We start from the raw sequence: 14,278 nt of genomic DNA on the forward strand, positions 1-14,278 counted from the left end.
TGCAGTGCCTGTTCAGGATCTGATGGTTGGGAACTATTTTGTTGATGGCTATTTTTAGCGATGGTGGTATAGTGGTGAGTATAGCTGCCCCGGGTTCGATCCCCGGCGATTGCAATTAATCTACTTTCTTCAGAACCTCCAAATTTGTTGCCGTTCAGCTGGATTTTGTTCCCCAATCACAAACGGGTATAATTAGAGAGAAATGTTTTCAACGATGATTTATTTTCCCTATAGAATGAATGGAGGAAAAACATACTGGAAATCGTGAGTTGCCAAGGGTCTAATGAGAGTGAGGAAGGCAAATGAAATGTTAGTCTTTATTGCAAGGGTGTTGGAATATAAGAATAAGGAGGACTTGCTGCAATTTTACTGTGAGGAGATAGTGTGTAAAATTGGCCGACATTCGCTGGAGTTTAGAAGAAAGAGAGGTGATCACATTGCAATGTATAAAATTCTTAGCCGGCTTGACAGTGTCGATGCTGAGAGGCTGATTCCCCTGGCTGGAGAGTCAAGAACTAGAGGTCATATTCTCAAGATAAGGGGTCGGCCATTTAGGACCGACATGAGGAAAAAATTCTTCACTCAAAGTGTTGTGAATCTTCGGACTTCTCTCACCCACAGGACTTTGGACGCTCAGTCGTTGAGTATATTGAAGTCTGAGATCGATCGAGTTTTGGATTTTAGGGGAATCAAGGGATATGGGGATGGCGGGAAAGTGGAGTTGAGGTCGAAGATCAGCCATGGTCTGATTGAATGGCGGAACATGCTCAAGGGGCCGTCGGGCCGACTCCTGCTTCTATCTGTTCTATTCTTATGTAGAGAACCTTCTATCCCAGTGTGCTGATGAAACTAAGTTAGATGGCACAGTAAGCTTTATAGATGGGAGCAGAAAGTTGCAAAGGGACATTGATAGAATAAGTGAGTGGGCAAAACAGTGGCAGATGGAGTTCAACGTGGGAAAGTGTGAGGTCATCCACTTGGGACCTTAAAAAGATAGATCCGAGTATTTTCTAAATGGCAAGAAGATAGAAACTGTGGGGGAGGAGAGAGATTTCGGGGTCCAAGTACAGAATTCACTAAAAATATAAGGTGAAATGGAGATTAAATTTTGATCTTTATCTCAAGGGAACTGGAATAAAAAGGAGTGGAAGTTATACAGAGCTCTGGTTAGACCTCATTTCGAGAACTGTGTTCAGTTCTGGGCACCGCACTCTCGATAATGGCTTGGATTGAGAAGGGGTTTTTCTCTTTGTGATTCTCTGTGATGGAAGGGAATAGGAAAGGGTTTGGTCTGTTTGGATTTTTTTCCAGTGGCAGTGAATGAGAAGGGGTTTGGTCCATTGGGATTCCTTCTGCGTGCTCTTGCATTGATACGGAGACCTGCATGTTGCCAAATTGCTTCGTGTTTAACTTTGTGCCCCCTCGTTTGAATCCTAAAAAGAAAAGCATAAATGTAATGGAACATGGAAAGGAAATTCGTCAGATATCAGGTTATCAGCGGAGCTTATGTGTAAGGAGTAAGGATGGGTGATACGAGAACTAGGGGGCATAATCTTAGAATAAGGGGCTGCTCTTTCAAAACTGAGATGAGGAGAAACTTCTTCACTCAGAGGATAGTAGGTCTGTGGAATTTGCTGCCCCAGGAAGCTGTGGAAGCTGCATCATTAAAAGTCGGTGAGCGGCGGTAAAGAGCGAGACCAGAGCGGGGAGAAAAACAGCGGCAGTTCGGGGTGACGTCACCAGTCAGAAAGTGACGCGGCACAGGGGAGGCAGCTGATTGGTGAGTAGGTTCAGGTGAGTATTTCTACCATTTTACTGTAAGTAAAGTAATAAGAAAGGGAAGATCTGCAGGTTTTATAGCAGATAGTGTTTTTTTTTAGTGAACCTAGGTCCCTAGTATAGTTAACATTTTCTAATTTCAACGTAATTTAAAAGGGGTAACTAAGCTGAGGCAAGTCATGGCAGCAGACCTCGCACCCGTGATATGCTCCTCCTGCAAGATGTGGGAAGTCATGGACACTACCAGTGTCCCTGCCGACCATGTGTGCGGGAAGTGTGTCCACCTGCAGCTACTGACCGATCGTATCTCGGAGCTGGAGCTGCGGGTGGACTCACTGTGGAGCATCCGCGATGCAGAGAAACTCGTGGATAGCACGTTTAGCGAGTTGGTCACACCGCAGGTAAAGGGTATACAGGCAGGAAGTGAATGGGTGACCACCAGGAAGAGTAAGAGATGCAGGCAGGTAGTGCAGGGGTCCCCTGTGGCCATCCCCCTCTCAAACAGATATGCCACTTTGGATGCTGTTGGGGGGCATGACTTATCAGGGGAAGGCAGCAGCAGCCAACTTCCTGGCACCACGGGTAGCTCTGCTGCACAGGCTGGGAGGAAAAAGAGTGGCAGAGCTATAGTGATAGGGGACTCAATTGTAAGGGGAATAGACAGGCGTTTCTGCGGCCGCAACCGAGACTCCAGGATGGTGTGTTGCCTCCCTGGTGCAAGGATCAAGGATGTCTCGGAGCGGCTACAGAACATTTTGGAGGGGGAGGGCGAACAGCCAGCTGTCGTGGTGCACATAGGCACCAACGATATAGGTAAAAAAGGGGATGAGGTCCTAAAAGCAGAATATAGGGAGTTAGGAGGTAAATTAAAAAATAGGACCTCAAAGGTAGTAATCTCAGGATTGCTGCCAGTGCCACGTGCTAGTCAGAGTAGAAATAGGAGGATATTTCAAATGAATACGTGGCTAGAGGAATGGTGCAAGGGGGAGGGATTCAAATTCCTGGGACACTGGAAACGGTTCTGGGGGAGGTGGGACCAGTACAAACCGGATGGTCTGCACCTGGGCAGGGCCGGGACCGCTGTCCTAGGAGGAGTGTTTGCTAGTGCTGTTGGGGAGGGTTTAAACTAAAGTGGCAGGGGGTTGGGAACCTGAGCAGGGAGAGAGAGGAAAGCGTAACAGGAAGGGACAGAAGGTATGGAGTAATAGGTAAAGTGTTAAAAAAGGAAAAAGCAGGAACTAAGCGTCACAAAACAGATTTGAAAGTTCTTTATCTGAATGCACGTAGCATTCGTAATAAAATGGACGAGTTAACGGCACAAATAACTACGTATGGGTATGATCTTGTGGCCATTACAGAAACATGGCTGCAGGGTGACAACGACTGGGAATTAAATATGCCAGGGTATTTAACAATCAGGAAGGACAGGCAGGAAGGAAGGGGAGGTGGGGTGGCTATGTTAATAAAGGAAAGAATCACTGTAATACAGAGAAATGATATTGGGACAAAGCATCAAGATAATGAAACAGTTTGGGTGGAGATAAGGAATAATAAGGGGGAAAAAAACATTAGTGGGCGTAGTATATAGGCCTCCTAATAGTTGCAACTCTGCTGGAAGAAGTATTAATCAGGAAATAGTCGGGGCATGAAATAAGGGAACAGCCATAATTATGGGGGATTTTAATTATCATATTAACTGGACAAATCAAATTGGGCAGAGCAGCCTTGAGCACGAGTTCATTGAGTGCATCAGGGATGGATTTCTTGAGCAGTATGTAACTGATCCTACAAGGGGGCAGGCAACCTTGGACCTGGTCCTGTGTAATGAGTCAGGATTAATTAATAATGTCCTAGTTAAGGATCCCCTTGGAACGAGCGACCACAACATGGTTGAATTCCATATCCAATTAGAGGGTGAGAAGGTTGATTCTCAAACAAGCGTACTTAGCTTGAATAAAGGAGACTATGATGGTATGAGAGCGGAATTGATTAAAGTGGACTGGGAAAATAGATTAAAGGGTAAGACGGTACATGAGCAGTGGTGTTCATTTAGGGAGTTATTTTACAACTTTCAAAATAAATATATTCCACTGAGGAAAAAAGGGTGTAAAAGAAATGACAGCCATCCGTGGCTAAGTAAAGAAATCAAGGATAGTATCCGACTAAAAACAAGGACATATAAGGTAGCCAAACTTAGTGGGAGGATAGAAGATTGGGAATTCTTCAAAAGACAGCAAAAAGTAACTAAAGGATTGATTAAGAAAGGGAAGTTAGATTATGAAAAGAAATTAGCAAAAAATATAAGAACAGATAGCAAGAGTTTCTATAGTTATATAAAAAGAAAAAGGGTGGCTAAGGCAAACATAGGTCCCTTAGAGGATGAGACCGGGAAATTAATGGTGGGAAACATGGAGATGGCAAAAATGCTGAACAAATATTTTGTTTCAGTCTTTACAGTAGAGGACACTAAGAATATCCCAACACTGGACAAACAGGGAACTCTCGGGGGGGAGGAGCTAAATACGATTAAAATCACTCAGGAGATGGTACTCAGTAAAATAATGGGACTCAAGGCGGATAAATCCCCTGGACCTGATGGCTTCCATCCTAGGGTCTTGAGGGAAGTGGCAGTAGGGATTGTGGATGCTTTGGTGATAGTTTTCCAAAATTCCCTGGACTCAGGAGAGGTCCCGGCAGATTGGAAAACTGCTAATGTAACACCGTTATTTAAAAAGGGTAGTAGGCAGAAGGCTGGAAATTCTAGGCCAGTTAGCTTAACATCTGTGGTGGGTAAAATTTTGGAGTCTATTATTAAGGAGACAGTAACGGAACATTTAGATAAGCATAATTTAATAGGACAAAGTCAGCATGACTTTATGAAGGGGAAGTCATGTCTGACAAATTTGCTTGAGTTCTTCGAGGATATAACGTATAGGGTGGATAAAGGGGAACCAGTGGACATAGTGTATTTTGACTTCCAGAAGGCATTCGACAAGGTGCCACATAAAAGATTATTACTTAAGATAAAAAATCACGGGATTGGGGTAATATTCTGGCATGGGTGGAGGATTGGTTATCGAACAGGAAGCAGAGAGTTGGGATAAATGGTTCATTTTCGGACTGGCAACCAGTAACCAGTGGTGTTCCACAGGGGTCGGTGCTGGGTCCCCAACTCTTTACAATCTATATTAACGATTTGGAGGAGGGGACCGAGTGCAACATATCAAAATTTGCAGTTGATACAAAGATGGGAGGGAAAGTAGAGAGTGAGGAGGACATAAAAAACCTGCAAGGGGATATAGACAGGCTGGGTGAGTGGGCGGAGATTTGGCAGATGCAATATAATATTGGAAAATGTGAGGTTATGCACTTTGGCAGGAAAAATCAGAGAGCAAGTTATTTTCTTAATGGCGAGAGACTGGAAAGTACTGCAGTACAAAGGGATCTGGGGGTCCTAGTGCAAGAAAATCAAAAAGTTGGTATGCAGGTGCAGCAGGTGATCAAGAAAGCCAACGGAATGTTGGCTTTTATTGCTAAGGGGATAGAATATAAAAACAAGGAGGTATTGCTGCAGTTATATAAGGTATTGGTGAGACCGCACCTGGAATACTGCATACAGTTTTGGTCTCCATACTTAAGAAAAGACATACTTGCTCTCGAGGCAGTACAAAGAAGGTTCACTCGGTTAATCCCGGGGATGAGGGGGCGGACATATGAGGAGAGGTTGAGTAGATTGGGACTCTACTCATTGGAGTTCAGAAGAATGAGAGGCGATCTTATTGAAACATATAAGATTGTGAAGGGTCTTGATCGGGTGGATGCAGTAAGGATGTTCCCAAAGATGGGTGAAACTAGAACTAGGGGGCATAATCTTAGAATAAGGGGCTGCTCTTTCAAAACTGAGATGAGGAGAAACTTCTTCACTCAGAGGGTGGTAGGTCTGTGCAATTTGCTGCCCCAGGAAGCTGTGGAAGCTACATCATTAGATAAATTTAAAACAGAAATAGACAGTTTCCTAGAAGTAAAGGGAATTAGGGGTTATGGGGAGCGGGCAGGAAATTGGACATGAAGCTGAGTTCGGATCGGTCAATGCCCTGTGGGTGGCGGAGAGGGCCCAGGGGCTAAGTGGCCGGGTCCTGCTCCGACTTCTTGTGTTCTTTAGATTTGTGGTTGGGATCAGATCAGCCATGATCTTATTGAATGGCGGAGCAGGCTCGAGGGGCCGATTGGCCTACTCCTGCTCCAATTTCTTATGTTCTTATGTTCTTATGTTCTTAAATTTAAAACAGAAATGGACAGTTTCCTTGAAGTAAAGGGAATTAGGGGTTACGGGGAGCGGGCAGGAAATTGGACATGAATTTAGATTTGAGGTTCGGATCAGATCAGCCATGATCTTATTGAATGGCGGAGCAGGCTCGAGGGGCCGATTGGCCTACTTCTGCTCCTATTTCTTCTGTTCTTATGTTCTTATCGGGCAGGTAACTGCTCGCCAGAGAATGCCGAGCCGGATTGGCAATATCAGCTCACTGCCATTAAATGGGTACGGTCACAATACAAACCCAAGAAAATCAAATGAACCATAACTGGACATTAAATAAGAAAATGGCAAATATTTATTTCATAAAGAGATAAAATGTCACGGGCAGTTTTGTGGTCAGAAGTCGTGATTGCGTGACGTTGATTGGTTGAATGTTGGACTGAAGTTTACATTCACATTTTTATTCGGTAATTCCCGTTGGGCGGATGACAGGCAGTCATTTCATTCTGTGGAGCGATGACTTGTTCCAGTGGAATGGTCATTCTGTTCCGTTTAGTGTTTCTCAGCATCACCCAGGACGCGCTCTTCCTCGCCACCAAAGCCACGGTGAGTGGTGCTGGTCTGGGCCCAGTATCACGGGGAAAGGAGTCAGGGGCGGCTTAATCACCAAACCTTAATTCCCAAAATTGATAATTTGGTAATAAAACAAAGAAGTTCGAAAACACAGTTCTCAAGCCCATCAACATCCGACAATAAAACCAACATGTGTGAGTCCGTCGTCTGCAACAGGAAGTTCGAGAAATGAGGGACAAACTTCTGCCATGTGGACCAGGCCTGATCCGTCCACTAAGAAGAAAACCAAATCGTAGACGAGGCAGTATAGTGAGGCTTTTTTGAAATGTGGTTTCATCAATTGTGCAAATGCAAACCATGATCCAAAGCCCCGGTGTTTTATTTGTAGCGAGGTGCTTGTAAACGAGTGTTTAAAACCGTCAAAATTAAATAGACATTTTGAAACAAAACATGGGGATCTCGTTGATCACCCGCTTGAATATTTTCAAAGGAAGCAACGGGGATTAAAGTTATCAGCACCAGTTCTTAATCGGTCAACTGCTCTGAATGATAAGGCACAACTGGTGTCATATTTGGTCGCAAACCGTGTGGCAAAAGAGAAAATGGCCCTTACAGTTGCCGAAAAACTTATTTTTCCAGCATCTCTGGATATTGTGCGTACAATCTTCGACGAGAAGCCGACTGAAAAATTGAGAAGCATTTCTCGCAGTTATATGTCTCGGCGAATATGTTCTATTGCTGAGCATTTAGAATCCAAGCTTATTACTCGGTTACAGTCAGCCGGGGATTTTACTATCCAACTTCACGATAGTGCTGATATTTCAAATTGTACAACACTGTGAGTTTATGTGAGATAGGTCGGAAGGTTGGCTGTATTGTCTAACTTTACCAACAAATACAGGAGCACAATATTCGAATCACTGCATGACTGTGTAGATGGAAAATACAAATTGGACTGGGCTAATTGCAAAGGAATTCCAAGTGATGGAGCAGCAAATATGACAGGTAGAAATAGTGGAGTCATGAGAAGAATATCTGAGGCAGCTGATCATGATGTTTGGAATCACTGTTTCATTCACCACGAAGCTTTGCCGTCCAAGTGTATTCCCCCTGATCTTATGGCAATACTGAAGGAAGTAGTGAAAATTGTTAATTTTTAAAAATTAAGCACACTGAACTGCAGGCTTTTTGAAGTGTTATGCTCAGAAATCAGGAGCTGAGCTTACTCATTTACTGTTTCACATTGAAGTACGATGGCTGTCACGGGGCAGAGTGCTTAGATCTGTGTACGACCTCAGGAAGAGATTCACATTTTTTCCTGGTAGAGAAAGAGTCTAATATGACAAATTTGTTTTACGATGGCAGCTGGTTAATGAAGTTGTCATACCTGGCTGACATGTTCTCAATTTTAAACGAACTAAATTTGAAGTTACAAGGAAGAGGCAATGATTTGTTTCGACCTTGTGAACAGATACAAGCATTCAAAAAGTCATTAGAACTGTGGCAAGCCTGACTGAAAATTAATCACCCGAGCTATTCCATGTTCCCAACACTGTTACAACACATTGAGGAGAACAGCATCAAAGAAGAAAAAGGAAATGAAATGAAATGTTTCATACCTTTTTTTAAAAAAAGGTAATGCAATAATCATGGGCGATTTTAACTTTCATATAGATTGGACAAATCAAATTGGCAAAAATAACCTTGAAGAGGAGTTCATAGAGTGTATTAGGGAATATTTCTTCGACCAATACGTCGGGGAACCAACCGGAACAGGCCATCTTGGATTTGGTAATGGGTAACGAAACAGGATTAATTCATGATCTCAAAGTGAAGGATCCCTTGGGAAGCTGTGATCATAACATGATCGAATTTCACATCCAGTTTGACAACGAGAATCTTGGGATTGAAACTACTGTATAAAAGTTAAATAAGGGCAATTATAAAGGAATGAGGGCGGAATTGGCTAAAGTGGATTGGTGAACAGATTAGATGGTATGATGATGGATAAGTAGTGGCAAACATTTCAAAATATATTTTATGACTCGCAACAAAAATGTATCCCTGTGAGGAGGAAAGACCCCACAAAAAGGGTGAACCAACCATGGCTAACTAACGAAGTCAAGGATGGTATCAGGTTAAAAGAAAAAGCATACAACATGGCAAAGATTACTGGTAAGCCTGAAGATTGGGCACTGTTTCACATCCGGCCAACCTGTAACATGCAATATTAATGCACACTGGACCTCATCTGGTCAATGAGAAACATTTAATAATAATGAACAATTGACATTGGGCCACATTTGGTCCATCTGAAACATTTACTAATAATTCACATTGGAGACTTGCGCATAACTGGCCTCAGTGAAACATTTACTAATAATGCACGCTGGTCACTGGGGCATATCTGGTCAACGTAAACATTTAATAATAATGCACATTGAACACTGGGTCTGATATGGAAAACCTATAACATTTAATAATAATGCACACTGGGCACTGGGTTACATCTGGTTGACCTGTAACATTTAGTAATATTGTACACTGGACACTGGGTCACATCTTGTCAATGTGAAACATTTAATAATAATGCACAGTGGACAATGGGCCATATCTGGTCAATGAGAAACGTTTATTAATAATCTGCACTTGACTCTGGGCTACATCTGGACAATCTGATGCACTCTGGAGACTGGGGCATATATCGCCATTGTAATACACTTAATAATAATGCACACTAGACACTGGGGTACAACGGGTCAATGTGAAACATGTAATTCTAATGTACACTGGAAATTGGCTCACATCTGGCCAATTTGAAACATTTAATAACAGTGCACACGGGACTCTCAACCACATCTGGTCAATGAGAAACATGTAATAATAATGCACACTGGCCGCTCGGTCACATCTGGTCACTGTCAATCATTTAACAACAATGTACAATGTACACTAGCCCACATCTGGTCAATGTGAAACATTCATTAATAATGTAGATTGGACACTGCCACATCTCGTCAACGTGTAACATTTAATAATAATGCACACTGGACCCTGGACCACATCTGGTCAATGAGATACATTTATTAATAATGATACACATTGGACACTGCAATGTCAATATGAAGCATTTAGTAATAATGCACATTAAACACTGGGCCAACTATGGTCAATGTGAAACATCGAATCTTAATGCACACCGGACACTGCATCACATCGTGTAACATTTAATAATGCACACTGGATACTGGGTCACATCTGAACAATGTGAAGCACTTAGGAGTAATGCACACTGGACAATGGGGCACATCATCGCAGACACGGACCAGCTTTCAGATGTACGCTGACAAAACCACCGCCTCTCTTGATCCTTCCAGGTCTTTGTTTTATCAGACCGACATCGTGTTTCAGATGAGCCACAATTTCCTCTGGTTACAATTGGAGAGTCTTTGGTCCCACAACTTCCACATCATTGCCACTGATTCCAACCCCATGCCTGGCTTTCGTCTGAGGCTGATCCTGACTGTTGATAACTGCGAAGCTTCTGACCCCATACCCGCTCCATACCAAAGACCGCCTACTTCTACATCCGTAACGTCCCACCTGCCGAGCCCATCTGCAACTAAAACCCTCAGCCATGGGTTTGAAACGTCTCTGGCCTTTGTTCTCCTCTCCGGCCTCTCCACAAACTTCAGCTCATCCAAAACTCTGCTGTCCGTATCCTATCCCGCACTAAGTCCCTCACCAATCACCCAAGTCCTCATTGACCTGCAATGGCTTCCTGTCTCCTGAGCCTGCAGTTTAATTTTTCTTTCTTGTATAAGAACACAAGTAATAGGAGCAGGAAGAGGCCATGAAGCCCCTCGAGCTGCTCCCGTATTCAATAAGATCATGGCTTATCGTCGTCCTTACCCTCCCTATCTCTGTAATCTCCTCCTGCTCCACAGCCCTTCCCTCTGCTCCTCCGCCTTTGGCCGCTGTTTGACCAATGTTTACTTTAGCTGCCCTCTTCCTTTTTATATACTTGTGGAAGCTTTTACTGTCAGTTTTTATATTTCTTGCTAGTTTACTCTCATAATTTATTGTGTCTCTCTTTATTATTCTTTTAGTCATTCTATGCTGGTTTTTAAAGTTTTCCCAATCTTCGGGCTGACAGAGCTGAACTGCAACAAATTCGGCTGCAAACTTAGAGTTTCTGAAGAAAGCAGATGAATGGAAACATTGAATTGCGATGGCCGGGGATCAAACCCGGGTCAACTGCTTAGAAGGCAGCTATACTCACCACTATACCACCATCGCTGGAAATAATCATCAATAAAATAGTTTTTACCCATTCGATCCTGAACACACATTTTGTTCTTACTTTAAACTGGTTTCTGACGGATCCGTTCTCGCTCTGTTGCAGTTCCCGTTTCCGCCCAGTCGATGACGCCAAGCCCCAATCAATGGAAATTACACAACAGCCAGTAATTCTTCACCTGATATCGGACTGAAGAGATCCTCGATCCCTGCAATACTTGACCAGTGGAAATACACTTTGCCGCAACACATATCAGCCATCGAGTAAAGTTAAATAATTCATGAAATCATTACTGAGACCTGACTACCAACTGGGCACAAATGTCAGCTTAATATTCAAGTCTATAAGATCTTTAGAAAGGACAGAGAAGCAGGGAAAGGAGGAGGAGCAGCAATATTGCTAAAGGACAATATTACAGCAGTTGAAAGATAGAATATCAGTGAGGGTGGGGGGGCAGTGTAAACACTTTGAGAGAGACCCATCAAAAGTGGCCCTCACTGCAATCCTCCAGAAGGTATAAGAAGGGCGAGCTCTGGAGGATTTCTTCATTCTTTGTGACAGTGTTTGTGAGATTGTGGAAATGTCTGGAAGAGGAAAATCCGGTGGTAAAACTCGGGCCAAGGCCAAGTCTCGCTCATCCCGGACCGGACTGCAGTTACCTGTGGGCCGTGTTCACACGTCCTGAGAAAGGGGAACTCTGCTGAACGTGTGGGTTCCGGAGCTCCGGTCTGTCAGGCTGCTGTGCTCAAGTATCTGACGGCTGAAATCCTCGAACTGGTCGGTAATGCGGCCCGCGACAACAAGAAGACCCGCATCATCCCCAGACACCTGCAACTGGCCGTCCGCAACGACGAGGAGCTCAACAAACTGCTGGGAGGGGTGACCATCGCTCAGGGCGGGGTGCTGCCTAATATCCAGGCCGTGCTGCTCCCGAAGAAAAGCGCTGGGAGCATCAAGAACAAGTGAAGCGGCCAAGATTTAATCTAATAACAGGGCAAGGACACGAACAAACTTATTAAATCATTTGAGGAAGGAACAGAAAGACAAGGTTCATGTAGTAGATGTGATAGATTTGGATTTTCCGAAGGCCTTCGATAATGTACCACATTGTTGACGCATGGCTGAGTTCAGAGCACGTGGAGTCAGTGGACAGGTGGTGGAATGGATCGGAAGCTGGCGACAAAACAGAAAACCGAGAATAGAGGTCCAGGGTCGGTACTCAGACTGGCAAAAGTTGGGAAGTGGAATTCCACAGGGATCGGTGCTGGGACCACTGTTTTTCACAATTTACAATAATGATTTGGATTCCGGAATCGGATGTACAATTTCAAAATTTGCTGATGACATCAAATTGGGGGGTGTATTTAATACAAAGGAAGAATGTGTCAAAATTCAAGAGGACATTAATAAACTTGCAGAATGAAGAATAAGGAGATCACATACTGTTTGGATAATAAGAGTCTAAACGGGATAGAGGAGCAAAGGGATCTCGTGGTGCAGATGAACAAATTACTGAAAGTAGCGACGCTGGTGATAAAAAGGCAAATCAAACACTGGGATTAATTTCTGGAGGGATAGAATTGAAAAGCTAAGAAGTTATGTTAAACTAGTATGGGATCTTGGTGAGACCACATTTGGAATAATGCGAACATTTCTGGTCACCATATTACAGACATAGGGGCATTCGAGAAGATGCAAAAAAAGATTCACAAGGATGATACCAGAAATGAGAGGATATTCTTATCAGGAAAGGCTGAGCAGACTGGGTCTCGTTTCATTAGAAAAGACAAGGCTGATTTTCATTAATGATAGGGTTTCTTAGGATAGCTGAGGCCAATAGCATAGATAAGGGGAAGATAGATCAGCACATGAGGGCGAAAGGAATGGAAGGATATGCCGATAGGGTTAGATGAAGTAAGGAAGGAGGAGGCGCGTGAGCAGCATAAACGCCGGCATAGACCAATTGGGCCGAATGGCCTGTTTCTGTGACGTAATTTCGATGTAACTCGATGTAAAGGCTCTTTTCAGAGCCACCCACGGTATCTGTGAAAGGGCTGGTTACTGTCTGAAGGGAGACGCTGATATCATGCTACCAGTGCTGCTTTGAGCTGCTTTTGTCTCGGTGTGGACGAGATGAGGTATTAATGGGACTGGATTCGGGGCACCGACCACAGTCCGGTACTTTAAACGGTAACTTCTGGACCCCATGCTGGTCTCGTAAAGCATCACCAGAACTGCTCGACTAACCTTTCTACATCTGCGGGATTCAGCGCTTCACTCCGTTTCTGTTCTATTTTGTTGGATTATTTACATAACGCATCAAACTCACTGGGGAATCACTGAAATGTAACTCTGTACAGAAACAAATAACAGTGAACGGCCTGGTGCCCAGGAGATCAGAAATATTACTCGCCTTTCGCCTTGTTGACTAGTAAACCGTGTTTCGAGTCCACCGACCCGCGTTGGTTCCATATGGGGATCATGTCCAGCACTGGAGAGAGAGACAGAGCCTGTCAGTCTTACACTTCCTATCAGTGTGTTCATATCACGCTCAATATCTGTATCCAACCTTCATATCGAGCATCAGAGAGTGAGAGAGAAAGGAAGACAAATACGGTGACAGAGCGAGCGGAGAGGCACAGTGCCACAGTATCAGTTCCAGACTGACCTGTGAGCTTGCGTTTTATCCAGAAAATCCCGTTGGAGAGACAGAAGATGCATTCTTATCTCTCACTGATATACCAGAGACGGACACACTATTAATCCCACACTCAGGGACAGTGCAGAGAGTGACAAAAACAATGTGGGCCGAATTTAACCCTCTCTTGCCTGTTGTACTATATTCGGTTTTGCAGACCAGTTCCGTTCGCTATTACTCTCAGTGTCCGTGAGTTTCACTCTGATTACATTAATCTGGGACTGTTGCAGTCTGATGTTAATCCCACACGGTCCCAGCAAATACACCGACTCCCATTTTTCTCCCATGTTTCTCCAGGATTGGTTTGAGAAATCCTGCCTTCAGTTTCGGAGTCACACGTTACTTAATTAGTAAAGGGGCCAAGAATGAACAGAACCCATTGGCTCATTTCAAAACGTCGCACTTTATCTGTGAAAGCCCCTTTACCATCAAAATATACCGAGAGAAACAGCAGGGATGGAAACATCCAGTTTAATAGTTGGAGATTGTAAAGTCAGTCTGGATTCCAGCGTTCGGCACTGGTGGAATCCCATCTGTTTCCCATTCTGGTGCCTGTTCCTGCACTGCCTGTGGACCCCATTCCCTCTGACCTTTCCCCCACTTCCTTTGCTCAGACTCTGAAAAATTCCAATTGGGGAAAGTTTCCACCGATTTTTGTGTTGGGAATTAA

At 43.9% G+C, this 14,278-nt stretch overlaps 1 non-coding gene and 1 pseudogene across 1 annotated transcript; one reads left to right on the forward strand and one right to left on the reverse strand.

Moving 5' to 3' along the window:
* Positions 1–10,837: 10,837 nt before the first annotated feature.
* trnar-ucu (transfer RNA arginine (anticodon UCU)) lies at positions 10,838–10,909 on the reverse strand. Its single transcript has one exon. It is a non-coding gene; the product is annotated as a tRNA-Arg (tRNA).
* Positions 10,910–11,490: 581 nt separating this feature from the next.
* On the forward strand, positions 11,491–11,876 carry LOC137306987 (histone H2A-like; annotated as a pseudogene).
* The last annotated feature ends 2,402 nt before the right edge of the window (positions 11,877–14,278 follow it).

The sequence above is a fragment of the Heptranchias perlo genome, chromosome X (genome assembly GCF_035084215.1).
Source record: "Heptranchias perlo isolate sHepPer1 chromosome X, sHepPer1.hap1, whole genome shotgun sequence".
Classification (NCBI taxonomy): Eukaryota; Metazoa; Chordata; class Chondrichthyes; order Hexanchiformes; family Hexanchidae; genus Heptranchias; species Heptranchias perlo.